This window comes from Melospiza georgiana, chromosome 1 (genome assembly GCF_028018845.1).
Source record: "Melospiza georgiana isolate bMelGeo1 chromosome 1, bMelGeo1.pri, whole genome shotgun sequence".
Classification (NCBI taxonomy): Eukaryota; Metazoa; Chordata; class Aves; order Passeriformes; family Passerellidae; genus Melospiza; species Melospiza georgiana.
Genome location: NC_080430.1, coordinates 101,846,625 through 101,874,509, shown reverse-complemented (window position 1 = coordinate 101,874,509; position 27,885 = coordinate 101,846,625). Strand labels below are relative to the sequence as shown.

Here is a 27,885-nt window from a genome sequence, read left to right as displayed (position 1 = left end):
TGGATCCTGAGCCTCCCCAAGCCGAAAATAAAGGGAAAGAAAAATTTTAATCTTTGTCCAGGTTTCAGTGTTTTCTCCCTTTATGTTGCTCCATAGTTTTTCCTTACAGATATGTATGGATCTCCACAATGCTTGTTGAGAAGCTCAAGAGAAACTCTTGTTTCTGCTGTAGTTCTGGCAAGAGATGACAGTGCAGAAGCTGCATGGCTGCTCTCTCTGTGAGGAAGCTGTTGACTGGCTTCATAGTGCAAATTTTTTCCAGAATAAGAATTTTCTTAATTGGCAGCTTTGATGAATTTCCCTCCTCCTCTCTTGTCCCCATTTGCAACTTTATGAGTTGGTCAGTCTTATGTGCAAATCATGTTTCATCCTGAAGGGAAGATTATTGGGACCTGTAGGGGGATGCCAGAAGCAAGGAGGACATTAGGGCAGGTGCATGTTACCCTAAAGGTTTCTTGTTGCAATAAGGAGAGTTAGCAGAAAGTTGGTGCTGTAGAACCAGCCTCTCCAGTCTCTCTTGGCTCAACAGTGTGAATGCCTCAGGCTGCTGGAGTGGGCCAGGAAGGAGCTGAGCCTTTCAGAAAATATGCTGGCTTCAATATCATTAGGTGTGTTATGTAGGCAAGTAGTCCAGATTTGCCTAGCTGGTCTATATTTATTTTACTGTCTTCTTTCCATTCAGCAAGTCCATGTTGCAGTAGGAGGCTCTCTTTCCTTGGTCGTCTGATTTGTTACCAACATCCTCACCTTTGCAAGTTTCACTCTTTGTGCATAAGGAGGCAGTTTAAATTAGATAAATAAAAAAAAAATCATAATCCATTCTAAGGTGATAATTTACCTCATTTTCCTTTAATAATAGCCTTTTTCAGTAGTGGTTTTCTTTGTTTAACATGAACGTTTTCTGCTTTTTGATGTGTTTTTTTTTCTACAAATCTCAGTGGGCTGTAGTGAATCCTTGTTTCACGTATTCCCTCTTTTTCAATGATTGTCCAAATTCTGAAGGCAAAACACAAAGGTTGGTGTTCTCTCTTGGACTTTAGTACTGCTCCTAATCTCACTTTTGTCACTAAATGTAATGATTCCTATAATTTGTCTTCTTATATGTAATATTTCTCCTTTTGCCCTTAGGAGTAGATTTCCTTTCAATGTTAATCTTACTCAGGGAGGATGTAATCACGATTTACTAATTTCTTTCTTCTTTTAATGTTCTCAAGAATGTCTTCCTTAATATTAGGTAGCAGATCCTGTGGATTTTTTGCTGGTATTAATTGCTGTGTGAGGAAGTGCCCTTGAAAGTCAGTTATGTAAATGAGCAGCCTTGAGCTGGCCATAAGAATGATGTTGGCTTGAGTTTTAATTTAATAATTGAGGAATTGGAACATAAAATGGTTCTTTAAATCTAAAATAGGATAGAGTCATATTCTTTATTAGACAAATTCTAATTGCATGGACTGTATCAGCAGTTTAACGTTTAGTTTCGGTGATCACTTTGCATGCAGGTGAGCGCTTTAGATGGTCATTGCTGGATGGTTACTTTTAGGAAAAGTTCTTGTATTCAGTTGCCTTAGGTATTTCTAGTTGAGTATTCTGAAAGAAATTACTGATTTGTTGTGGCTTTAAAACAACAAACTGAGTCTTTCTTAAAATGCATTCTATAGTATTTTTTTTCTCCCCCCTTTATTAAGTTAGTGATTGTAAAAGTCACTGTAAAAGTTTCTTGTATTTTTCCTGAAGATGTGTCATACTTGAATCCCTTGGCTTATTGAAAAGTCCCTGAGTTCGGGACGGTGGAGGGCACACACCTCCTGTCTGTTTGAGTAAAGGTTACTATTTATTGTTATGCACAATATATGCAAAAACCGGTGGATGTGAAGTTATTTGCAAATACAGGCTTGGCAAACCTCCTCTGGAATTCGGAAAGGGTTTTCCAGCTCGACTTAGTCATTTTTTCCCAAATGTCTTGGCATAACTGATCACTCAGGAGTGACATATGGTAGAAACATGCTCTAAGGGACAAGTCTCCCGGATGGCGCACAGCACCACACAAGATAGACAGATGGTGGCTTATTCAACCTTGGAAAAAGTTTAATCCTACATATTGGCATGTCGGCCGGGGTACTGAGAGAGAGGCACACACATGCCTGTGAAATCTGAGGCAAAGCTTTTGTGAGTTTTCTTGCTGTCACTGAAAGAACTAGAAAGACTGAGCTGATACTATACCCAATGAGTATCTGCAAAATTATGGGCTCAATGTGCTCTCCAGAAAAAATGATGTTCCTCAGAAAAGTGGAAACTTCAGAGGCAGCAGGACAATGCAGAGAATAAAATTTGGTGAACTTCTCACAGCTGTTTCCAGACTAAAACATGCTTATTCAACAGAGCTGCTGAGTACTTAATTTATTCCCCAATAGCTGTTGATTAATTTAAGTGTCTAGTAGGAGGTAAGGGTATTTTATGTTTTTCATAGTTTTAGTTCTAAGTTCCTACAGACTTTATGAAGTGTGTTAGCACTTCACATCAGAGAAACTGTAGCCTTTCTCTTCCGTAGGTTCTAACAAAAGTTATAAATTCCCTGATGGTAATTTTAAATTTATGGCAGAATATGCTAGCACTGCAAGGTTGTTTTTGTTTTGTTTTGTTGTTTTTTTTTTTTTTAATTAAGGAGAGGAAGTCATGCCTTTCGCTCTAATATGTTCAAGTTTAAGACAGCGAAGAGAGAGAAACAGAATATTTTATATGGAAAAATAAATCTGCTTTGAATTCTTTCTGGAAACCAAGTAGTGATTGTTTGTTTGTTTGATTCATTAAATTTCTGGAGTCAGGGCCATTTTCTGTAAGGATTTTGAAAATACTGACCAATTGAAAAGATAAAGGACTGTCTGCCAAACTTTTTTCCCCCCCACTTTGTTTTTCTTGTAGATCACACTCCATATTCACAACTAGAAGCAAGACTCTCCTGACTCTCTGGACTTCAAGGATATCATTATGTTGTATTGGAGGAGTTTAAACTAGACAAGACTTCTTTCTTAAACACTTCAAGAAAGGTAAATGTAATTCAAACAAACTTAATCTTTTTCCAGCAGAGGAATAGTTAGGTCAAATTACTCCCATTCTAGTAACATTTCAACCACAGAATCATCATCTTTTGGATACTTTGTGTAGATACATACCCATATATATATTTCTATAGCTAAACCTTCCTAGTGATCTTTAGATGTTAAAAGATTTTGATTTGTCAGCCTTGTATATTTTGTGGAAATGTACTAGTTTCAAGCAATTCTCTAACATGAAAAATGTGGAAAAGGAAGAGGAAAGAGAAGGGAGATGCCTGCAGTAGCCAGCCTATTGGTACTTGTATGGATGGGGAAGACCCAGTTAATGTTTCTGTTCTGCCTAATGAGTAAAATGACTTGAAAATTAGATCCTAGCTAGTGAACTATAAAGTCAAATTACTCAAGCAGTACTGATTGACACATATATTTAAAATATGGTGTGGTTTGGGACACCCAAAGGGAGCTGCAAAGAGAGAGACTAATTCAATAACCTGTTGTTTAGGTTATGCATGGAAGAAGTAAGAGATTACAAATCCTTATGTTCGGCTGAGGGTGCTCTTGTGTAATACAAATATCTGCTAACTTTTGGCCTAGTATAAGCAAAGATTTGTTCTTTCTGCGGATATGAGTATTTTTTTCATCACGCTTTTCTGTCTTTTGCTGTGTGTCATTGTGAGAAATGCTGACCATAGGCAGCCAAGCCTGAGGAACCACAGAAATTGTTGCAGAACTACTGTGCCCTTTTTATTTTATCTTTTTCTATCTATTATAACTAATTACTATAGGACTTAGTAAATAAAAATTTTAATAAGTCTGTTTTGTGCCCAAGTGCAGTCAGAAAAATGTGACAGACATCAGTTTATTTCTGTCTAGACCCTGCAAGAGTTTCTCACACGTTTCACAGAAGCAGTGAGTATTTTTGTGGCCTGTCCAGCCCTGTGTGACAGAGTCCTGCCTCAGTGTCAGGAAGCATGCCCGTGGGCCTTACAAACATCATGAATTTGTGAGAGACGGAGCTACAGTCTGATGAGATGATTAAAATTCTGCAGATCCACAGCTGACACCTTTTTGACCCAGATCTGAAGTTCAGACTTGGAAATACTTCAGTCCCTTGGAATTTCAGGTCATGCTTCATAGAATTGCTGTTTTCATAATTTATAGGCTGAGCGTGATGGTATCATTGTTGAGTCGCTGAGCGAATTCGTGTGTGTGAAGCAGCCATCTGCTGTCAGGGCTGAGTCTTGTATCTCCCTGGCCAGTGACAGGGGAGGTCATTATACCATGTCAGATGGGAATGGTTTAAGGTAACAACATGGCTGTGTCCAAAAAAGTCACTTCTGCTTACTGGTAGTAATGACATTTAGAGGACTGAGGCGGAGGATTGGGAGTTTCAATAGAGGAATGGAGGCTTTGTGAAGACAAAGATGTGAAGGGTTTGCATGTTTGAGAGGAACAAAGGCTGGCTTTTGTAGCAGGGTTTTGAGTTATTTATGGAACCAGATGAGGAAGAGAGAAACTGTCTGCACAGGAGAAAAGCAGACTTCAAGATCTGGAAGAGAAGCTGCATAGAGTTGTTAGGCCACTGACCTAAGAGGAAGCAGATACAAATGCATGTGGTCTCATTTTATTTTGTCTAGACTTGCATACCTTGTATCCTTCCCAAGTGGAGAGCGATTCGGTCTTTTGGAACTCGTACAAACCTTCTGCATGTTTTGCTTCATCCAGTGAATGTCCTGGAAACCCAGCATACCCTCAAGGTTAGATCCTTGTGTTAAACTTGCTGTAACATTTGGGCAGGATGTGGGTTAGCACTAATGATGGGATCCTGTGCCATCTTGCTCTGCCAGGTCCTGTTTCTTTGGAGATGCAGTAATCAATACCAAAGAAAAGTAATGCAGAAACTAAGAAAATTATTTAGCAGGAAATAACTGATTCAAACCATTGGAGACCAAAGATGATTGAGAAAAGCCAGACACAACTGGATGTGCAGCAGTGGGGATTTTACCATCCTGGTTCTGCAAATTTCTGCCAGGCTGTTGAGAGCTGAAGTTAAGGTTGAGCTGAAACATTAAAAATTAGGACTAAGACATCTTGCAGCACATCTCATGGAATGCATTTAGGCTTTATTAGCTGCAGCTGATTCAAAAATGGACCCTCAACAGGTGTAGCCAAACAAGAGGAAGGAGCAATTTAAAAATCCTCATTTATGCATTAATCCAGTGGTAAGAAAATGTGAAGTTGTAATTGAGTTCTATACTTCCCTCCTCCTTGCTGGGAGAATTTTTTTTAGATCTTAATTTCTAATTTAGTACTTAGTCTCCTTTCTTTTTCCTCCTCCTCCAAAAATCTCCTCAGACCCTGATGGTTTAAAAATGATACCATGCAGAATTGATGTAACTATGTGTAGGTTGTGATGTGCATTGGAGGTGTGATGTACCTCTCTTAAAATCTTAAAAGCAGGTAAAGCTGAAAATGGCTACATTCACTTTTATGCTGTCTATCCCCTTTGTTCTCTCTCCCTCCCCCTTCTGCTTGTGCTCACTTGCTCTCTCTTTAGTATAACACAGTTGAACAGCAGTGAAGTGTAAAATGTGCTTTTGCCAAGGTCAGTTTCTTGTGATTACTCGCCTGTGGCAACTTATGCCAGTTGCAACAGACTGAGTCTCAGCAGTCCACAAAGTCACACTGGTGCTTATGCAGAGGACACCCAGTGTAGGTTACAGTAACCGGAGTCTGGAATGGCTCACAATGCTGCTGAATTTTAGCTGCTTTATTTAACTCTTCCAATCTGGCTTGTGCTTGCTTCAGTGGTTTGGAGTGTGTGCCATGAAACACTGGGTTGTCCTGGTTCTCTGGAGACCCTTGAGGAGGATTTTGAGTAGATGAAATTCTTGTTGTTAGAGGTTGTTTCTTTTCTTATAGTGGATGGCTCAAATTTCAGAATGTCTCATAAATGAAGAGAAGATAAAGCATCATGAACACATGCATCTTCTAAATATTACCTATATTTTTTGAGATTGGCTTGCTTTTGGGTGAAGTTGTATCAAATACTGCCCTATTGACATTGGCACAAGAGAAACTGTTTACCTACGCAGCAAGAAATGCTATGGAAAATTTTAAGACGTAGTTTTTAAGCAAGAATTTAAAAGATGAGGAGACAGTCTTAAATGTTGTGCATGCTCATAAGCATAGAATAATTTTTTGTTTAGAAGATAAAAATATTTTGACTCCTGAGACAGAGGAATGAGTGTGAGGTTCCAGAACATTCATTTTAGTAGATAAGATTTGTTGGATCTCATTTTGTTGTATATGCTGGATTAGCTACCACTGTGTGGAGATAAAGTTAAGGGACCTTTACTTTCATTCTCCTTTCTCACATATGACCAAACACATTCCTTTATGGAAAAATGTTGTATTTAGAACAGAAAAGCATGGACTTCCTGTATTGTTTGCTTATTTGTACTATCAGCAATATAGAGGATTTTGTTTTCTTTCTGGAAATATTTACTTTTGGAAGAAGTATTTATCTCCTGAGTTGTGTGATAGTGACTTTGGGGTTACTTGTCTGTCAGTACTGACTACTAGCGAGGCAATAAATAATCTTGATGATCAACTAGAGCTGAACTTTAGCAACCTTGACAAAATTGAAAATTTCATAGCTTAAAATTTATTATGCATTTGATTAATTTTGAAAATACATGTTGCTGTATTCCCTCTCATGTTTGCTTTGGAATGATTCCTGAGCCACAAGTAAAATAATGGCTCAGCAGTTCAGTCTTGTCCTGTAAACACCCTTGCATAAAGCACACAGGAATATTCTTGTTGTGCTCAGTGAAACTCCCCACAAAACAAGGTGAAGTGCTTAATCCTGTATTTTCAGTTTAGGCTTGCTTTCAGGCTTAGAAGGAGTGGTTTTCATCAAGGAATGTGTTACTTGTTGCTTTTTTGCCTTCATGGAGGACAGCTAAATTAGTGTTTTTTTTCAAGACTGACATTTGCTTTTATGGTTTTCATAATTTATATAATTCCATGGGTAATCCAGCCCCTTTCCTTTGCTTTTAATAACATTTGTATTGGCCCAGCTCTTATGGAAGGATATGCGTTAAGAGCTGTGTTCCAGACTTTGTGAATATTGATCTGTCTACTCTCCTTTAAGCTGGAAATTCCTGGTAGAAATGAGCAGTGTTTTGTGTGTGTGTGATGGGGTATAGGGGCCTGTAGTACTTGCAGTGATTAGTGTTGTCTTCTAATTGTTATAGCAGCAGTGGAAATGAGTGTTCCCTGTAGGAGGACATGGCTGTACTAGAAGAAGCTGGTCTTCAGTCAGCTGAAAAATGAGCAAGTGGGTGTTCTTGGGTGAGGTAATACCCGCCCAAAAAAGTGCCATTGTCTGTGCTTACCAGAACCTGCCACATTAATTTCCTTCTATCTTAAGGAACTTTTGGAAAGGAAAGAACTCTTCAGGCACCAAAGTTTTTTTTTGGAACATTTCCAGTGACGTAGGTCCCTGCAGCGGGCTGCTGCTGCATGCTCCGAGGATTTCCTCATCAGTGCGTTCAGCACGAGCAGGCAGGTGACAATTGAGATGGAAGGAATCTTCACAAACCCCTGAACCTATTCAAATCTCCATGCTGAGCTCCTAACTGATTTTTAAAAATTCATTAGAACTTCACTATTTCTCACATTCTCACCTCCTGGATTCTGGGTGATAACAGAAATGCATTGCTGCACACATTGAGGGTAGATGTTGTGGGGGGAGGTTTGAACAAGTGACATTCTGAATTCCTTGAAATCTTGGCAACCTAATTTTTCTTTTAACTCATGGGTAGAGATCCGAAAGCTTGTTAAGGGATTTGTTCATACACTTCCTACTACATTTAAAGGCAGTTCTTCAAGTCAGTGTCCTTGTAAGTTTAAAAACATTTACTGAGCTAAGACAGATGTGCTGGAAATAAACATTTAACATATGGATAGAATCTAACTTTTATAATACTCTTGCAGATTGTGAGTACCACAAGAGTTTTCCCTTCCTGAAGGCAATCACTAAATTCTTGTAGAAGTAGAGGAGTGCCTATCTACTCATTACTTTATTAATTTTATTAGAAACAAACTAGGGAAATGAGCAGTGAATTTGTGTTGCGCAGCAAGATATTTATCTTTTTTTTTTTTTTTTTTTTTTTTTTTTTTTTTTAACTCAGTGTTTCTCCTTCTTTTCTTGGCAACAGTAGCAGTATCTCATATCATAGGTGTTCTGTTCATGTTCCAGGGAGTATTTGAGAACTAGGAGCTGCGTAAAGAGAAGTCAATAAATTTAGACAGAGAAAACATTCTCAAATTCCTTATAAAAGATGTTTATTCCAAATAAAGGTCTGTGTTAATCTGAGGGAGCAGTAACTCTAGCAGTTATCGTACATATGTCCTTGGAAGATGAAGGGGAGACCAGTTGATAAATCATGAGGGTTTCATAATTTCCCCTTTTAATGGCAAGTTTTTCTTTTAGCTTATAACAGCTTTTAATAAATGTCAGTTTTAAATTTCAGTTATGATAAGACAGCATGATTCTTATAGTTTCTTTCATCAGATGGGCAAAATTCAGTGATTAGAATGTAGGATTAGGAGGCAAGGTCTCTGACAGATTTTACTTATGGCTTTGACACCTGAATTGCTGCATGGGCTAGGACAGTCTATAACATGACTTTAGCATCCCCAGGGGAAATACTGACTGTAATTTCCTGCCTCATGGGTGCATATGAAGATTAACCTCATGGAATGAGTAAAGTATTTATTAATAGATGATAGTTATTGATATGTCACCTCCTTGTTCATAGCAGTGACATTGCTAATACATTATTCCTGAGGGGAATGTAAATGAGCACATAAGACAAAAGACATTAATTCAAGTAATTTTCATCATCCTATTCAAAAGCATGTGAATTCAGTAGTGGCCATGTTCGTACTTACTGTTTGGATGATTTAAAAATACTTTAAAAAAATGCCATGAAATACAAAGGGAGAACTCAAGGTCGTGCTCACTTATTCTGTCTTCACATCACAGTGACTGGAGTGCCTTTGATAATCTTCCTTTAAAGGCCTGCTGGCTGACAGGACAGGGAAAGCAGCATACATTTATATCCAGCTACACTTTAGAAGTTTAGTCTTGTTGCATGTTTTCTGCTGTACAGGTGTGATGTATGATTAAGTTGTGAAATGTCCAATAGCAGCATGGCTTTTTAATTTATTTCTCACATTTTTCATGGCTGAGGTTAAAGATAAATACAATATTTTGCCAGTCTGTTTCCAGTGTCAGAGCTGTCATTTGGACTGCCATGAGCATGTGGGAAAATGAATATTACTTTATATTTCTTTCAGTGGTCAGCTTGAAGGATGTGAGTGAACAGCAAGGTCATACACGGTTTTGAATGAGGCTTTTTATAGATCCTTTTACTGTATTATTACCTCCTTAATGAAAAAGCCTCCCTGGTCTCTTTTTTTTTGTTTCTCTATTGATCTAGAATTCTGTATATACTCTACTATACTTTAAATATTAAAAATATTCTTGTCATAAATGACCTTTGGGCTTAAAATGGAATTACTGCACAAAGCCTCTGTTTTGGGTGTGGGCTGAAAGAAAGACATAAGATAAATATGCAGTGCAGAGGAGAGGGAATGCCCTTGAACCCAATTTGCTACGAAAGCTGATGCCCAGAGGTAATTTTGACATAGTGCTTAGTATCTGATCTGTTGCCTGAAAGTAGTGGTGGTGCTCCTTGTTCCTCTTGGTTCCTCTGCCATCATCTCCTTGGACTCATCTCCTTTTTTAGTGTTGTAGTCCAGTTTGCCTAAATACTACATTTGAAAAAAAAGAAGGCAAATTAGGTGAATCTCATCTGCTTTGATAAACTTGATGCTGGCAATGACCGAGTGGGGCCATAATTGGTGTTCTGTTGTGGTTTCAGTCAGAAGGGTCCCATTCCCTCTGCCCCAGTGGTGGACACAGAGCTTGTGCCCTGCAGCTGTGTAGGAGACAGCTCAGGAATGTGGCCCAGCACTCTCAGTGTCCTCTGCAAGATTTCACTGCCTGCAGGAGCTGCTGAAGGTTACTGTCATGGCTTCAAACCCTTGCGGTGAACACACATAACAGAAACATTCAGAATGAAAAGACACACTGAATTTAATGGTATGTTTTTGTAATGGGAGTTTGAGTTTCTGTCTGATGTTATTGATGGAGCTTTTTCTCTCTCAAGAATTAAACCCAAAGCAATGACTTATGAATCATACTTTGTGTCCCACTTACGACTAGCTTTGACTCATCAGTGATTTTCCTTCTGGCGTGATTTGGGGGGAATGCCATTTATTTTTTCATAGGAAGTTTTAATAATTATTGACTGTGGGATAAAGATAGAGATGAAGGCAGTCCAGATAAATACCTGATTTTATTTAGGTCTGTGTTTCTAAAGAGTCAAATCATACAATAAAGTATTGTATAATTTCTCAAGAGAGATGGGGACATGTTTTTCTGATCCTTCAGTGATAATATCAAAGAAGGGAAGTAACAAGTGAGGACTAAGAGCTCATTATTATGCTCATAATTTATTTGGCCCAATATTTTTCAGCTGTATTAGAAATGAAAAAAAAAAAAAAAAAAGGAGTAATCTCCTGTCTGGAAAGTATCTCCTATGAATAAAGCCCAGAACCCAGAGCTTCTGATTTCTAGATTTTCTTTAAGCTCCTGATGATCTCATGATAATATGCATTTGTACACAAATTACACTGGTCATGTAACTTCTGCCATTCTTAATAGTACTTATTTTATTGGATAATGTAATTTTAAGTGTTACATTCATCTTGTAATGTAACCAGGCACACAATACTTTTAATGCTTGTTTTGTGGGAACTTGAAAAGCAAAACTCAACTTCTGTAGTGCTTTCTAAGTATAAAAATTTATAATGATCTAGAATTAACACATTGAAACACTATAAGACTATTCTCTCTTATTAAGAGCAACTGTATAGTTTTTTCTATATTAAACTGTTTATACTTGCTTTTTCCCTATAACCAGCATCTAAATACTCTTAATGTCTTTTGTAGAGCTGTAAAAGCTTTCAGTTAGGATTCTCAAAGCCTTTTGGTTTTATTTGCATGCATTTGTAAGCCTCAGTGGCTGAATTCTTACATACAAACAGTAAATTGTTTAATCTGTTCGGTGTTCTCTAATCTCTCCTCCTCACTATACATTAATTGTCAGAACTTGACTCGGGGATTTGTTTCATGTAGGAAACCAAAATTATCAGGAAGATGCAGCTATACAAGGAATTCCCTTAAGAAATTACTAAGTATGTACTTTTCTGCTGTATACGAAGACTCAAAATCCCTGTATTTGCTGCATGCCCAATCAGTAGGTGCTTTATCCATTAACTGAAGCGGAATTCTGAACTGAAATATCTTTAATTGATGATTTAAAAGTTGTTGGAGCAACTAGAGAAGACAGAAATGTGACAAATGTGTAGGATATCCTCACGCACAGGCTGTGTATATATCATAGATAAGATGCACAGATTCTATCTGCAGGTATGTGAGAATCCAGACTCTTCTCCTGCATCCTGTTGGCACATGGTCATTGATCTATGGGGAATGAAACCCATGTGGCTAAATCAGACTTCTTAAATTATTGGCATTAGTTTGAGCCAAATATTTCTTTTGCATTACACAATGAATGGGAAAACTTTGGTGCCAAGGAAAGAACAGAACTGACTGGTAACTGTGACAGTAATATTTATTATGGAGCTTTTCACTGTAATCTTATCTGACATGACCAGCTCTTAATTGGAGGTAACTTTTTCCTCCTTTCAAACTGACCAAGCAGCCACCCTTAATAGAAAAAGTAAAGAAAAACTTGCTCTCAAATTCCCCATTTCTTTTCTCGGCTGGAGGCATCCAGCTTTGTTGATAATGATCTAATCTGTTGCATAACCAGAGAATACTGAGCCTGCTGCCATAGCCTGCTTCTTTCTTGGCACTGTTGGAAGGCTTCAAAGAGAGCCTGTGTGTGTGAGGCGACTGCTCTACCAGCAAGAGCGAGGGGATCAAAGCCTACGTTTGGAAATGGAAAACAACAGAAAGAGAAGCACTTACCACACAGTTGCAATCCTGAAACTGAAACCAGTCTCACAGGAATGAACTGTTTTGAAGCTGATTGCAAATTTATTGCAAATTGTACAGAGTGGGAAAAGATCATAGATTTTAAAGGAAAATTCATCAAGATTTTATTTGGTAGTTTCTTGAAATTTTGAGCAATTTATTGTTAAAAAAACGGATGTATTGACAATTATATAAATTGATTTTGCATGATTTTATGCTGCATCACATTTTCTTCTTGGCTCTGCTAATGTTTTCAATTAGGAAGTTCTCAAATGAAATCAGTTGAAGGATTCCTTCAAGAAAAAATAGCAAAGTTTCTGTACTGATTTCAGCTAGGGTAGAGAAATTCTTTGAAGGTTGGATAGTTGTTTCAAGATTATATTTAATGATCTTGGGAAAAATACAGTGGCCTGTGGTGTGGAGTTTTTTTTTTGTTTGTGTTCAATTTAATAATAAATGGAAAGAATTTCCACATTATCCCCCAACATTTTGGATGAAAATTCCTGATTGTTCAGGAGTTACCTAATTTATGAACATCTAATTTATTTTTCAGTGATATTAATAAATCAAGTTTATTATTCCTTGTATTTTAAGTACAGGGTCAGATGTTATTTTATTTTCACTTGCAATTCTGAATATTTGTCTTTAATTCTATATGAAAATGTTCATATTTACCTATGCTAATTTAATAAGCCCTTGGAAGTGTAGGAATCTGAGCTGTATGTGTTATTAGGGAAACTTGCTGTAAGGTACAAAATATTAAGCAGAAAGAAACCATGAGACTTTCAGTGCTGACTTAATGGAGTGTTCTTGGCCATAGTTCATTTGTCCCTATAATTTACTGTGCTTTTTACTGTGGTTTTTATGGTGGGGAAAATGACAGTAACAGTTTTTTCATGCTCATCACCTCCCTACAGAAGGGAGGCAAAGGCAAGTTGGAGGGGCAGCGAGCTCACTCTCCCTGCTGTCCTTGTTACTGGGAGTGTTCTGTAGGGTGTGGCTGTGCTTCCCATTCCTGGTGACTGGCATGCCTGTGCTGTAAATCCTAAGAAAAACCTCAAAGCACAATGTGATCCCTCTGGATAGAGGTGCACGTTATCAGGGTGTGATGCTTTAGTGGCTGAAACGGTTTATACGCATTGACTCTGAAATATCGTTCAACTAGAATTTTGGTGTCCAGTGTTAGAAACATTTCTCTCTTCTTGAAAAGCAGATTCCTTACTATATATATTTGCAAAAATTTAAGTTTTGATGGTAGCTTGTCCTGATGCTTACAGCAGGCAGCTGTAGTTGTGACAATGACAATGACTGCTTCCTTGGACTGCTTTGGCTCTGTGGTGGTGTGTGTTTCTTCAGGGGTTCTTCCTTCTGGGGTGAGAAAGAAGGAATGGTTGGTCAGATCAGACCCTTTTAGGACCTCAACTGTATTATAAAAAATATGAGCAATCTGGATGTTTTGAAATATGTGTGAGATGTATTTAGAAATTATCCTGAGTGTCACAGGGTATCTTCTTTATCCAAAACTATCCCAGACCCTTTCTTGGAAACACCAGTCTTTGCAAGTTTTCTTATAAAGTCTGTCTTTTTTACAAGGACTAAACAAGATATTTTTCTCTTGCTTTGTGAAACAACTGAGTTGTTCTGTCTGAAATTAAAATACTTTAAAAATTAAGACAAAGCAGAGACTTGACCTGAAAAAATACAGACCAATTTTTAAAGCTTAGCAGTTTTAAGGGATGAACAGTTCTCTGACCCCTAATTGTAATGCTGAGAGTCAGCTGCATGGATCCTTCTTCTTGCTGGAGAAGCACTACCACCAATTTACTAATTGCCATGATAATGTTACCTGGAACATGTTAAATACCTGTTTAATCTTTTGTTATATTTTTTTCTGTCATTCCTTACTAGTAAAAAAGATCAGCAGTGGAGAAATTGTATATGCTTAGAGGATCCTCCTCTTGTCCTCTTTTTTTGGGTCATTGAAATCTCTCGCTTTTCAGAGGCTTTTGTACTTTGTTTTTATGTAGAGGGTATTTTTGACAGGGAGTCAATGCTCAGATGGCAGTTTTAGTTACTATGGAGAAGCTTTCCCACAGAAAAGCTTATGCTCTATTTTCTGAACACTGAATTTGACCAGCTTCCTCTTAACTTGCAGTTCTGAAGTTCATTTTGTACCAGTTTTCTTTAGACTGAAAATTCTTTTGGCTCAGGCATGCTTCCTCTTAGCCTTTGCAATCTGTAGTGTCCTAATGGAAAAAGAAAAAGATGAGGACTGGGACAAAAGAGGAGTATATCCTGAAATCCTGCATATGAGGAGGGAAATAAATGTAGCTGCAGTCTGATTGTTGGATTTTGTTGAAAGAGAGCAATGGCATGGCTGTCTCGCAAGTGAGTTTATTGGAGATTTCTAGTATATTCTGATGTATGTATGTTAGTTCCTCCACTTGAGGATATGATTTCCTTACACAAGGTGCTAGATTGTTGGGGTTTCCTTTTTATGTTGTGCAGCATGTAAGAGTTGTTTAAGTTCAAGTTTTTTTCCCCTGGGAAAAACTTCCTGGGTCTGTGCTGAATGGCAGCAACACATGTACTTGGGTTCATATGTAGTTGTGGGGGTTTTTTTTGGTACTTTCTGTAGTTTTTCTTTGTGTCTGCTATACTGAATACTGTTTGAAAAGGTAGCTACATTAAGGTGTAGTTCAAAGTGGCAGGAAACCATATGAAGCTGGGAACTTGATCCAGAAATAGATTGTGAAAGGTTCTGAAAGCATTTTATTTTCACCTGCTCTGTCAGCATCTGTGCTGAATGAACACTTACTCTTAAGCCCACTGTTCTCAGGCTGGTTAGATTGTGTGATTTTTATTTTTCTTTCACCTCCTTCAGCAATAGGAAGGCATTTCTGCAGCCTTTGAAAGGCCCAAAAGTTTGATAGAATTGTGCTGCAATGCAGGCTTTCCTCCTGGTCTTGTGCAGTCACTGTGATGTGAAGAGTAGGAACCTTTTTCTCTTCATCTTTTTATGTCTTTTAAATCACCCATTAAATACCTGAGAAAAAGCAGGATATTGGGGAAAAAAGTTTTCTACATAATAAGAAAAGTTGGAGAAGAAGAGATTCAGAGAGGGAGCAGCTTTCTGGGTTATGGCTGGAAGATTATTCACATTGTGGGAGGACTTCAGAACACAGGGCTTAACCCCAACATCTTTTCAAGTTCCTAACTGAACTAAAGAAAGATCAATTTTTCACCAATTATCTGTAAATGTGGAAGCATTTTAAGCATTTTCACTGGCTGTTGGCACAGTCTTAAGACACAATTGATGCTTTCTAGTCTCATTTTTTTTGAGGTACTATATGGGATGAGGAAGGAGTGGACCCTCTGTAGAGGGTCTTAAGGTTTCAAACATTGGAAGAATAACGATATTATCAGATAACCCATGAGGAAAGGAGACATAAGAACTGCAGATCACACTGCAGCTAATCTTCAAAGATTGGGATTAGAACCAAGGTGGTATTTTCTGTCTCCTCTTTTTCCTATCTGTGTAAATATAGACATATTTTTATTCTGGAATTTCAGTACTGAAATCCTTAAGTAAAATCTCAAGTTCTTAAACTACAAAGAAATTGTTTCCTGAACAGATGACAGAGTAATCCTGAGGAGTGCTGGGTTTTGCTTCCTCTCTTTTGTGGCTCTGTTTTACTGAGGTTTGCAAGAACAAGCTCATGAACTCTTGTAGTGGATAAAGGCTGAAGCTTCTTGTGTATAATCACAAGCAGGCTGACAGACACACTTTATCAAAGTGACAGTTATTGTGTATAGAAGATTAGTGATAGACAGGAAAGATTTTGTTATGAAGTCTTTCCCAAATAGTGAACATTTTCAGTTGTGTGACCTTTTCTAGTTTAATTAGTGTACATCTTAAAAGTGCAAGGCGTCATGATTAGAGAAGACAAATGTTGCTCAGCTGAATTGCAGAGTTTATCCCCTGAATTTGGTATGAGGCATGATGTTCCTTGCTGGATTGCAAAACTGAAATTGGCTCTTAACAAAGGATCATCTTGAAAAACTGAATTCACATCCATGTTTCTAATACCAACCATACCTCTTGTGGTTTTGCTACTGCTGTCAGCTTGTATCTTCTTGTGTAAAGGTCTTAGATGCATCCACACTTCTATTAATGTTTATAAAGAAAGCAGTGTGTTGAATATGTGTGGCTGAAAAACACATTTCCTGCAGTCGTCCCATCAAATTGCCATCTCTCTTGAATATTTGATTCTCAGGCAATACATATGAAAATGTGAACTGTTCATTCATATCCACACATTTCTCAGTTTGGTTCTGTGGAGAGGAAAAGCAGCAGGGACAAAATACTGAAGATTCATGATGTCATGAAGCTTAACTAACTTACTGTGTTGTCATTTAATAACTTCTGACAAAGTTTGTGTAGTTTTTGTTCTGTCTTTGGAAATGCAGTTTATCTGCTTATAAGGCAATAACTCTATAATATTGTGATACCTTGAGGTGTTCCAGTCTCCTCCTCTCCAGTCTTTATTGAAAGTGTGTGTTAGGGTACTGCAGCCAGGCTGTCTCTTCTACATAATGATAATTTCTGTTTTCTTTCCAAAATTCTGGGCATGACACTGGTTTTTTTTTTTTTTTGTTTATAGAACACATTTGAATATCTACTGTCTACTGAATGTCTACTGTCTTTGATATAAGTTTTACGTCAAATCTTAATATAAAAGCTTAGAAAATATAGATGAGCACAGTTTCTGCATGTATTATTATTGGTTCTTAAATGTTGTCTTTATTATGAAGACTATTCTGATGGAAAAAGTGTTTAGGACTTTATAGCTGAGTTAGAATTATGTGCATGTATTTGTATCATGTTCATTTGATTAGAGGCATCAAAAACCATTTTAGAAGAAGCTATTGCTATTTAATAGCGGTTTTATATTTATTATGCAAATGACCTCGTATAAACCTTAATTTACTTGCCTTAAGTACTAAGAAAATAACATTTTAAGGTAGCATTTGAATTTAGTTGCTCCATTCTCTACTTACAATAGGGTTAGCTGTGGGAATGTGTTTTATGGAGTTTTTTTAAAAAATGATTTGGCATCGTGTAGTTGAATAAATAATTTGCATTTGAAATGTGAAAAAGTCAGCACCACTTAGACTCCTTCACTCTTGCAAGCTAGTCTGTCTTTTTGTCTAAGCTAATTCAGAAGAACATGTGTTTGCACACATATGAGGAAAGCCAATATCCAAAACATGACAAAAGAAAGGATTTCTTATATAAATACCCTGTGTTCTACCGTGGGTCAGCAGTGTCCTAGAGCAGTGAGATTTTTGAGGTTTAACAGGCAAATCTTACAAAGACTTCAGTTTAAAAAAAATAACTTTAAATATGAAAGAATTGTAAATCTTCTCCATTTACCTTTAATTTTGACCTCATTTTACAGCTCCTCACCCATACAGTCAGTACAGTGATTAGACTTGTCCAAGGCTATCCACATGCATCCACGTGGCCTGAATGTTAGGCACGATGGTGTAGGGGGATACAGTATGGGTAAATTAAGGTGGTATAGAATGTAATCTTATCCCCTAAAGAGTTGCAGCTGAGCCAATTACTAAAGATTAGGAGCAGGCCGGATGTTAACAGGCTGCACCTGTAGCCAATAAGAAGCGTGTTATAAAAGAGTGGATTGGTTTGGTTGAGGGGAACTGGAATCAGTTGGCTCCTGCAAGGATGAGTCAGTTCCTAGAGGAGATGCCTATGAGAAACATCAAGGAGGTATGAAACTCTAGCAATATGGAACCCTTGCAATGTAATGACAATATAACCCTTGCACTATATGATAACAAATGGTGAACCCGACATGATTCAGGAAAAAGGACTCAAATACTAAACTATATGACCCTGTGGATTCAGGACTAAGCTATATGACCCTGTGGATTCGGGGAAACAGGACTCGATTATTTAACCCCGTGGATTCAGGGAAAAGGACTTTAGTACTAAACTCTTGGTAAAATATATCGATTGCAGCTATTAGCGTTTGTTAAATATGAGTATAGAAGATTTTGAAGGTAAGTACTTTGTAAACTGAGAAAAGCTGCAAAACTGAACCAACACTCAGAAATATATATTTATTTGTACTATAACGTTGTCTGAACATTTGTATGACTCTTAGTTCTAAATGAAATATATGAATGTGTCATAATGTTAATTTATTTGAATATGTACTTCTAGAAATGCTGCAACTCTGCAATTAAAAGAAAAAGGGGGAATTGTAGGGGGATACAGTATGGGTAAGTGAAGGTGGTACAGAATGTAATGTTCTCCCCTAACAGAGTTGCAGCTGAACCAATTACTAAAGATTAGGAGCAGGCCTGATGTTAACAGGCCACACCTGTAGCCAGTAAGAAGTGTTATAAAGGAGTGGATTGGTGGGAACTGGAGTCAGCCGGCTGCTGTGAGGATAAGGAAGAGTCAGTGCCTAGAGGAGCAGCCTACAGAAAACATCAAGGAGATAGGAAACTCTAGCAATATGGAACCCTTGCAATGTAATGACAATAGAACTCTTGCACTATGTGACAACACAATGGCATCTCCTCTAGGAATGCTGAGAGGTCTCCCAGATGTAGGTGGGTAGAGGTATTGACATGACTGGACCCTCAGTGCCTGCACATGAAAAACTGCTTTGTTGTGGCATCTGTGATATTTTAGCAGCACAAATTTTTAGTTATGGCAGATGCATATCAGAGACAACCAAAGCTTTCTGGTTTTCCTATACAGCTTGCCACACAGATCAGGGAAGTTCTGTTTTGAACTTCATTACAAAATGGAAATCCTGTAGCTGGTAACTGTGTCCAGACATAGATCTGCACCTAGTGTGCTTTCAGTAGCTTATTATTGTCTCATGAACTAGTTGTTTCTTTTACCTGCTTTGGGTTTTATTTTTATTTGGTGGTGTGGCTTTGATAAGACCTCATGAGTTTGATCTCTTTTCTCAGGAAAATTCACAGGACCTGGTATTTTGGCTTCGATTTTTTTTTTTTTAAACACAGTACTCTTTGTGGCAGAGCACAGCTTGACTGATGACAGCCTAATGATAGAAAAGTTTGCTTTGAAATGGGGTTTGGTTTAGAGCAGGAAGTTCTGATGTGGTCTTGTAAGGGAAATGTGATGAAGCAGGGAATATTTCTGCTGTGTTGTTAGGAGACCTTATGCTTTCCCTAATTTTTCTTGGTTTTATCTGTGTTTTTCTTTGTTTTACTGAAGATGTGCTTCACTTCCTAAGTTCAGAGTGGTGGTTTTGTGTCAAATTCAGTTCAGCACATATTCATTGGCTTTTTTTTTTTTTTTTTTTTTTTTTTTTTTGTTATCTGGAAGAAATTGCAGTCTTGCAGAACTGAAAAATATAATTTGAGATTTTCTGAGCTTGGAACTTTTCCTCATTGTTAATAGTAGTTTTAATTTTTGGGCAGCTCATCACTTGAGTGTGTTTGGGTGAGCACTGTGTGTCTTCTGTGCCTCATATGTGCTGCTGTGTGGATTATGTTCTCCTCACCAACAAAAAAGAGATTTCATTGGAATAGGGAATCTTAACATTAATTCCAATTACTGCAAAAATGCTGAAAGTTTTCATTGGAAGAGACACTAAACCTTGTGCTTCAAGGCTTAACAAATGCCTAAGACACAGATCAGGGAAGTGGGGAAAGTTTTTTATACATCTGCAGACTGATGGGCCTTGATTTGTTTCTGAAACGTACAGTTGTGTGTTGTCTGAAGTTCTTGATTAAATAAAACATAAGTGTCTAGTGTAGCAGGATCTAAAGAATCCCAAAGGATTGAATATGGCAGTTGCTCTGTTTTTATGATAACATTGCCCTCCGCCCTCTTGTTTATCACCTATGAAATTGATTATTTTCAGTGATATTAAATTAATATTGCAGGCTTAGACTCTAGATGCAAATTAAACTTTTGATTAAATCTTCATTGATCTCAGGTAATGTATGAATTTCAGTCCAAGTATATGAATGTAATATTTAAAAATGCTATTTCTCTAATGTAGTAGTGAGTACATGGGAAAATTTGCTGCCCTTCTGGTGATTGAAGAAGCAAGGTTTTCTTCCATTGGTATGCAATAAACCTTGTGAGATGCATTCTGCCGGGAGAGCATTACAGCTTAAATAAGGAATAACTGTGGAACTGTAATTAAATACAAATTGCAGTGCTAAAGCACACTCAACAAATTATCACTTGATAGTTTTCATGGTTCTGAGGAGGCTCTTTTAGATGAAGGCAAATTTGAATGCTCTTCCTTTAATTCTGCACTTCTGCTATAAAAACTCACTCTGTTGCCAACTTTCTAGTTTTTATTTGTGCTTTAGACTTTCTAGCTTTTCAAAGGAAATGGTTTGCTTTTTTTTTTTCCCCTAAACTCAAAACTCAGAGAAAGTTTTGCTCATGTGTTTTACTGTTTGTTAAGTGAAGCTTTGGTCATCAGGGCATGACTCTGGCTTTATTAAAGGGGAGCTGCTGGGCAGTTCTTGGGGCTCACTGGGCTTGCTTGCACTGGGGAAGTGCTCCAGGCTGTAATAGCAGCCTTTGCCATGCACTGACACCATGTGACATTAACAGCATTTATACAAATGTGACACCAAGGAACAACCTTGGAGGATGAAGAACTTGTGTTTCAGCATAAGGTCTTTGTTCTAAAATGTCTAATTATAATTTTGAGGATTAAGTTAGAGAGATACACTTAAAACACAGGACTTTAAAAACAAATTAATACAAGTTCTTGATTTAGTTTCATTTAACTTTTTAGTTTCTGGCTTATAACCAGTCTTCTTGCTGAAACTGAAAATAAGCACATTTGGTGCAAATTGAACCTCAAATTTCAAAGCACTTAAAAAAGAATTCTGAATAATCAGCATTTGAAGGTACATTAATATTTTATATTGAACTGTGTATTAATTACCAGAGAGATGTTTTCATTTTCCTTTCCTTTTGGAAAATTTTAAGTATTTGTAAGAGATATGACAGACTGCTACCAAAGATCTTGTCCTCTGAAAAATTCTAGTAAACAGAGGTCAATCTGGCTGAGATTTTTTGGTGAGGGCGCAGCCGCTTTGCAGTTAATGTGACCAAAGGAGATTGGTTGTGGTGGTGGGGTGGCTTTCATGCATGCAGAGGGTTGTTTCTAGTGGTCCTTCTTCCTTTCAATCTGCTTGATGGAATGTCAAATACTAGGTTTGGATTTCATCTTAATACAGCTGAAGTTTGGTCTTGTTAATCATCAGGTCCAAAGTTTGTATCTGGTGGAATTCTCTGGAAAAATGGTGCGTCTTTCAAAGCTGGGGTTTTTTTCCCCCCCTAAAATACTACTCTAATTTAAAGAATTCATGTCAAACTTGTAGAGCAAACATTATATAGAAGCATATTACAGTATTACTATGTAATATGGGAAATATATCACAAGGAATTTATATTTAAAAGGGAATTCTAAGAAAAAAATGTACAGATTTGATTATTTTGGAGGGCAGGCAATGAGAATTGCTTGTCTCCAGCCTGAACTTAAGTGCATTAGATACTGAAATACTAATGAGGAAAACAGACTGCATGATAATTTTTTTTTTTCATTTCAAGTGTTGAATCTTCTGCTTTCTCTTTTCCTATGTTTTGCCCAGGATTTATCCTGCTAGTGATTAAAAATATTCCAGTGTGGGCAGTAGAACTGTAAGTTTGATCGCATATCTTGCAGTATTGCCTAGCAAAATTTTGTTTTATTTATCATAGCTGTTTAAATGATGCTGAGTATATGTGTGTTTTCTTCCATCATTTCTTAATTATTGTTCTCTGGTCTTCTTCAGTGCATTACTTAAAAGTTGTTTTAATATATTATAGATATTCTCATTAATGCATCCTTTTAATGACTCCAGGCCTAGATATATTTTTTTAGTAAATGCATTTTAGTTACAAGCATTTGTACCTATTTTTCCCCTCTATTTCTCTGTAGCTATCTGAAATGTCATGTGATGTCTTTTAGCTCTTTCCTTTTCTGGGACTACAGAACACTTGTGATTGTGTGCTTAGAGCCGTTCCAACTATCAATTTTCTGGACAGCAATTATCCTAAATTCACTTCAAACTACAATGAAGTTGCTCTCAGCTTTGTCCAATTCAATATGAAGAAATTCTTTTAAATTCTCTTAAATCCCTACCGGGCTTAGAAAAGGATGAACTGTATGGTGGCTGTGTTTGATTTTTCTGTTCTCATTTTAGTTAGTAAATGTTATTTTTTCCCCAACATTTCTTCAAAATGTTTTCCAGTTCTGTTTTCCTGTGAGGTTGGTGATGTCCTGTTCTTAGGACATCTGCCTTGAGCTTTGGCTGGAGTTGCTGGATGAATAACTGCTGAACTGGGAACACTGCAGAGACAGCTTTTAGACAATATATTTTTTTTTTTAATTTCAGTCTCTTTCCCATTTATAAAATTGTGATGAATTTGATTGGGAGAGTAATTTATGTTTCTATTATTTAATTAAGCTTTTTCCTCTGTGCCCCAGTCTCCCCTCCCCCACTTGAGGAGAGGGCCTGTAAAGTAAAATAGTAGTAGTGGTAACAGTACAGTTAAAAGTTTTTTGTATTTTTCTTTAGACTGCAGCGCTTTGACAAATACATGGTGCTTGAAGCTCATCAGGTGCAAACCTACAGCTGAAATATGGACTGGAATTTGAGTGGAAAATAGCATAACATTCACTAAAGTGGCAGCCTGTTTATAGTGGGGGTTAACCTTAATTTAGAGCTGCTTTGGCCACTCAGTTTTCTATGGGCAAAATGACTGCCCTGTTAGCAGTAGAAGAAAATATGTGTGGAAAAGCTGAAGGAAAAAAGCTAATCATGTCCTGTGCCTAACCTCACAGAGAAACCTCTTCCTTCCCCCAAGCCAACTATGATAAAGTCCCATAAATTTTCTCCTCATGTTCTAGCTGTGTTTAAGCAGATGATACAGAAGATTTGAAGCTGTAACAAGATAGCTTTTGTCCTTGAAGAGTGGGACTGAATTTCAGCCTGTTCTTTTCTGAATGTTTTCTTTTGGCTAGACATTAGAATTGTTTTTATTTGACTTTTTTTTTCCTCTACAGGATATTTGCTAGTGAAGGGTAGTTGTTGGATGTACATGTCAGCATTTAATTTTTTTGGCTCAATGACCCTTAGCTCCTTTTGTTGAAGTCTTGGGGAGGGAGTAGATTAGTGTTAATGTCTTATGTATGAGATAAACTTCTTCATCACTTAGTGCTCAAGCCTAAAGACAAAGATGCAGGAAAAAAAAATGGAACATTAGCTTGCAGTATTTATTTTGAAATTGATTTATGCAGATTAAAGTTGGTTTCTGTATGTAACATTAGCCAAAATTTTGTAATATAAACATGATTCTCTCTGACTGCAGAATTGAGTGAAATGTATCATGCGGTGATATGGGGATATAAATGCCTTTTAAGAAAAGTTAGATTTGCTAATAGGAGGGTTGGTTATAAAGTGTACAACTAAGTAGGTAAATTCTTGGTGCAAATCCTTTGGGAAGCACAGTTGCACTTGGGATGCAGTTTACCTCTGTTTGTAAGATGAAATTCCTCTTCCTTGTTTAGCATCTGTTATTTAAGAAGAAACTCTTGGGATCCTGATAATGCATATTCCTGAAAAAGTCACCTCAAGATCCACGAGAGTGTCTCAATATTGTAACCATTTAACCAAATTCCTTATCCTAATACTTTAAAGAATGCCTGCTGTCCTGCCTTTTCAAGCAGTGAGCTATGTTGGGTCTTCCAAGTTAGTCAAAGTGTGACAGTGAAGTCAAAACTAGTGTTTGCTAAGGAATGCCTTCAGTGTGTAGTGAAGGCAGTCAGACATTGACAAAAGTGCTCAGATCCAAGGGCTTGTAGCCCAAGTTTCTGCTCATTTGCTATGTTTAATAGAAGAGGGAAGAGAAAGGACAATTTTTCATTATTAAAATTTGAAAGTTCTATTTTGAGGCAGCTTGAAATCTTTTCAATAGTAATGAGCTAGATCTGAGTCTAGTTTTCCACCTCAAGCTCCTGTGCTTCGCACTGGTTTGGGGTAACTGCAGACTGCTGTTTGTGATTTGAGCAATGCGGGGAATTTTCACATTGTGGGAATCCCCTCAGGTGACCAGGATTCAGTGGCCACCAGAGACAATGAGTGCAAAACTGGTTGTGGATTAAGGAGGAGAAATCTCTTGGAGACTGCACTGGCATCTTTCTGTGTGACCTCAGATCGGTTCCTCAGCTCTTTCTTTTGCTGAGTTGCGTCTGTGTGCAAAGGGTTATGTTACTCTTTGGACCAGATTCCCTCTCTTTGTATACCTGTGCTGACTGATTTCACCAGGGTTACTTCTGGCCAGTACAGATGTAAGGTGAGAAGCAAGGTTTCTGTTTACATTGTCAACGACATTTGATTTCTTTTTAAATTTCAGCATTCAGCTTGTATCTAGAATATAGACCATACTTTCTTAACATGCAAGGTAGGGAGGAAAAGTTAAGATCATGAACTTTTCAGGATATAAGACTATAAGCAGGTCAAAGACGAATGTACTAACAGGTGAGGTGCTCTGGAAATTAGTGTCTTCCCTACACAGTGCTAGGTTTTATGTGCTTATGAATTTTGGATATGCAGAGGAGCTCCTGGATGTCAGTGAGAATGTCAGTGATGTTGTTTCACACTTCAACTCTGTCCTACAAGGAAAGGCCATTGCAGTCTGCAGTGTTCCTCCTCTGGATATGCTAATGCACTGTGAAAGTGCACATCATGCCTGGATGGGCCCTGCTGATAAATACTGCCTGGAGATCTCGCCAAGTGCTAATGTGTCAAAGCGCCCGCGAGCAGAGGGTGAATAATACTGCTTCGGAAAGGTCACGTCTGCCGGAGTTAGCTGCTGCTCCTTCTTGTGTGGGGCTGGACTCCACCCTGAAAAGTTCTGTTGTTCTTTGCAATCTCAAAATCCAGTTTAATGGGTAGAATCAATAGGGATGTTAACGTGTCTTAAATTAGACAGTGGGAAAGAAAAGCAAACTCTGAAAGCTTTAAAGCCTTACTTAACTGGCTCTTTTGAGTTAAGATGGTTGTCTGATTTCACCTCTTGCCTACTGCAGTGTTCCCCAAAGTGTTACCTGTTCTGAAATTGCCTTACTCTCATTTCCAGGCTTCTTGTGTTTCATTACCTTCTAATGAGACAAACTCTTCCACTTCTTGCAATGATTCCTGGTAGTTACCTAGGACTATTTGCCAAGCAAAGTTAGTAGTTTACTCTCACTTGATGAACACATTTTAAAAAAAAGCAAACAAAACAAATCTACCTTATATTTTTTTTTAATGTTACATTTTACAGTAGCATTTGACTCTCCCCTTTTACTTAAAGCTTCATGCTTTTTCCTCTAGGGCTTTGATGATTTATTATCATTCATAAAATGTTGTGAGCATGGTGTACAATTTGTGTATGTAACAGTAACATTAAATAATAAAATAGATGCAACTACAGTATAATTTCAGTTAGGCTCTTGCAATTTTATTTGGATCCTGGTTATGCTAAACACTTGCCATAAAACATGTACATGTAAAACTTACACATGTTAGTATTTCTAAAAAAGAAGAAAATCTTCAAACAACTGTGAGCCGTAATGCAGTATATCAGACTTGCCAACTATTTCTAGTGTTTTGCAGGACATTTATGTTCATAGATAACCTGTCAGCCTGGATTTAATTATTTACAAAAGCAAGTGTCCATCATGCAGACTGTGTCATTTCAGGCCTAAATCTCTGAGTTCTAGATGATCTGGCATTTTTCTGTTGTGAGGAAGAGACATTTCCTAAGTAGCAAGGAAAAGATTTATTGCTTCACTGTAGGTATGGGACTACAGTCTGAAGCAGAACTCTGCGAAGAGGAAATGCTCTTCCTCCTTTTGTTTCCTATTTTGTTTCTCCATGAATAACTGTTCCTTCACCCCATTTGGTTAGCTTAGAAGTTCTGATTCACCAGAATATTCTATTCTCCTATGTTTGCTTAAAAAGGAAAAGCATTCAGAGTCTGCTTTTAGGAGTATATTTAAATAATGTTCGTTCCTCTGTTCAGCCAGTGTTTTCATTGCTGGGCATTTAAAGGATAGATGAGAGCTCATCTTTCAAGGAAATCCTTCACTGATGGTTTCTATGCACCATGGTTGTTGCTTATTTAAGTTAGGCAAGCCACTGCCCCGCGTCACAGTGTTTTGTTTGGCTTTGATTTTTCCATTCCTGATGTCTGTTGGTAATTCCAAGTTTGATATCTCACCTTTATATTTTCTTGTCTGTTGCTCTTTGAGGCTCTGGTTGCGGTCACTGCTGCTGCTTCACTGATGAAATTAAGTTTATTCTCAAAGACTCACAAAGTAGGTACTGGATGATTTATGTACCGTGCAAACTGCAAGGTGCCTGGCTTCCTATAGGACTGTCCTTCTTTGTGTATGTGAAGTGTAGGGATCTCCCTCCACAGGAGACAATTGTTAAGGTTGGGAAACACCTCTAAGATCATCTAATCCAACCATTAGCACTGACAAGTCCACTGCTAAACCAAATCCTTAAGCACCACATCTACATGGTTTTTGAATACTTCCTGGGATGGCGATTCAGCCACTTCCCTGGGGAGCCTGTTCCAGTGCCTGACGACCCTTTTAGTGAAGAATTTTTTCCTAATATCAAATGTAAACCTCCTTTGGTGCAGCTGCTTAAACTTGCGGCACCTTGCAGTTCTGTTAGGTCTGTGCTACACAAGGCTATTCTTACAAGATTTGTCTAGCTTCAGCTGCCAAATGCTGTTTCCAACACACTTGGGTGCTTGTTTAGCATTTGTGCTCTTTCTTTGAAGTCTTCTGTTGTTAGAAAACCAGTGGAAGTGCCACCAGCATCTCTGGTGCTCCTAATTTCCACTACTCTAAAACATCTGTTCTCTGGCATTTGTGAGGAGCAGTGCTGGGTCATGGATGCCTTGGGCCTCATCCAGCCTACACCGTTCTGAAGGGTTGAGACTCTGAGGGCAGGGGAGAGGCTTGATTTTGTCAACTTTTAACATTTTCTTTTTGTCTAAGAATACAATTAAAAAATCAAGTAGAACCAAACCCCCTCTTTCTCCTAGGACTTGATGTCTCATTGAGTGCACTGGGGCATAAAGACAGATAATTCACATTGCTCGTTGCTTGGTACACCAAGAATGGTGTATTGCACATGACTGTGTTTGACCATAGTTTTTAATCTCATGACAATTTGTTAAACATGGCATTTAAAAATGTTTGCAAATTTAGAACAGCAGCAAAATAAAACCTGACATTGGTTTATAGTAAAAGTGAATACAATATCTTCCTAACAGTATCCCATGTGTCTAGATATAATTTTTTTCCCCCGAAGTTCTTGTTATATGCTTTGTTGGAAAACTCAATAAACCATGCCACTTTGTTTCACTTGCTCAGTGTTTGAAGGATGCTGTCTAATGAGAATAAATTTGATTTAAACCCCAAAACCTTAAAAATGTAGTACAGGCTAGATAATGGGACTAAGATCCTGAAAATAATTTGAATCTACAGAAGTAAGTTGCAAATAAAATCTAAGATAGTGTGGGTACATAAGAGGTGGAAGTTACTG

General features: G+C 37.6%; 1 protein-coding gene across 2 annotated transcripts in view; it reads left to right on the top strand.

The window, feature by feature from the left end:
- LDLRAD4 (low density lipoprotein receptor class A domain containing 4) overlaps window positions 1-27,885 on the top strand; it is a 285,488-nt gene that overhangs the window by 40,237 nt on the left and 217,366 nt on the right. For both annotated transcript variants that reach the window (XM_058043242.1, XM_058043335.1), the window contains exon 2: window positions 2,920-3,044. The gene's annotated coding sequence lies outside the window, so the exon portion shown is untranslated. The remainder of the gene's footprint in view (window positions 1-2,919; window positions 3,045-27,885) is intronic.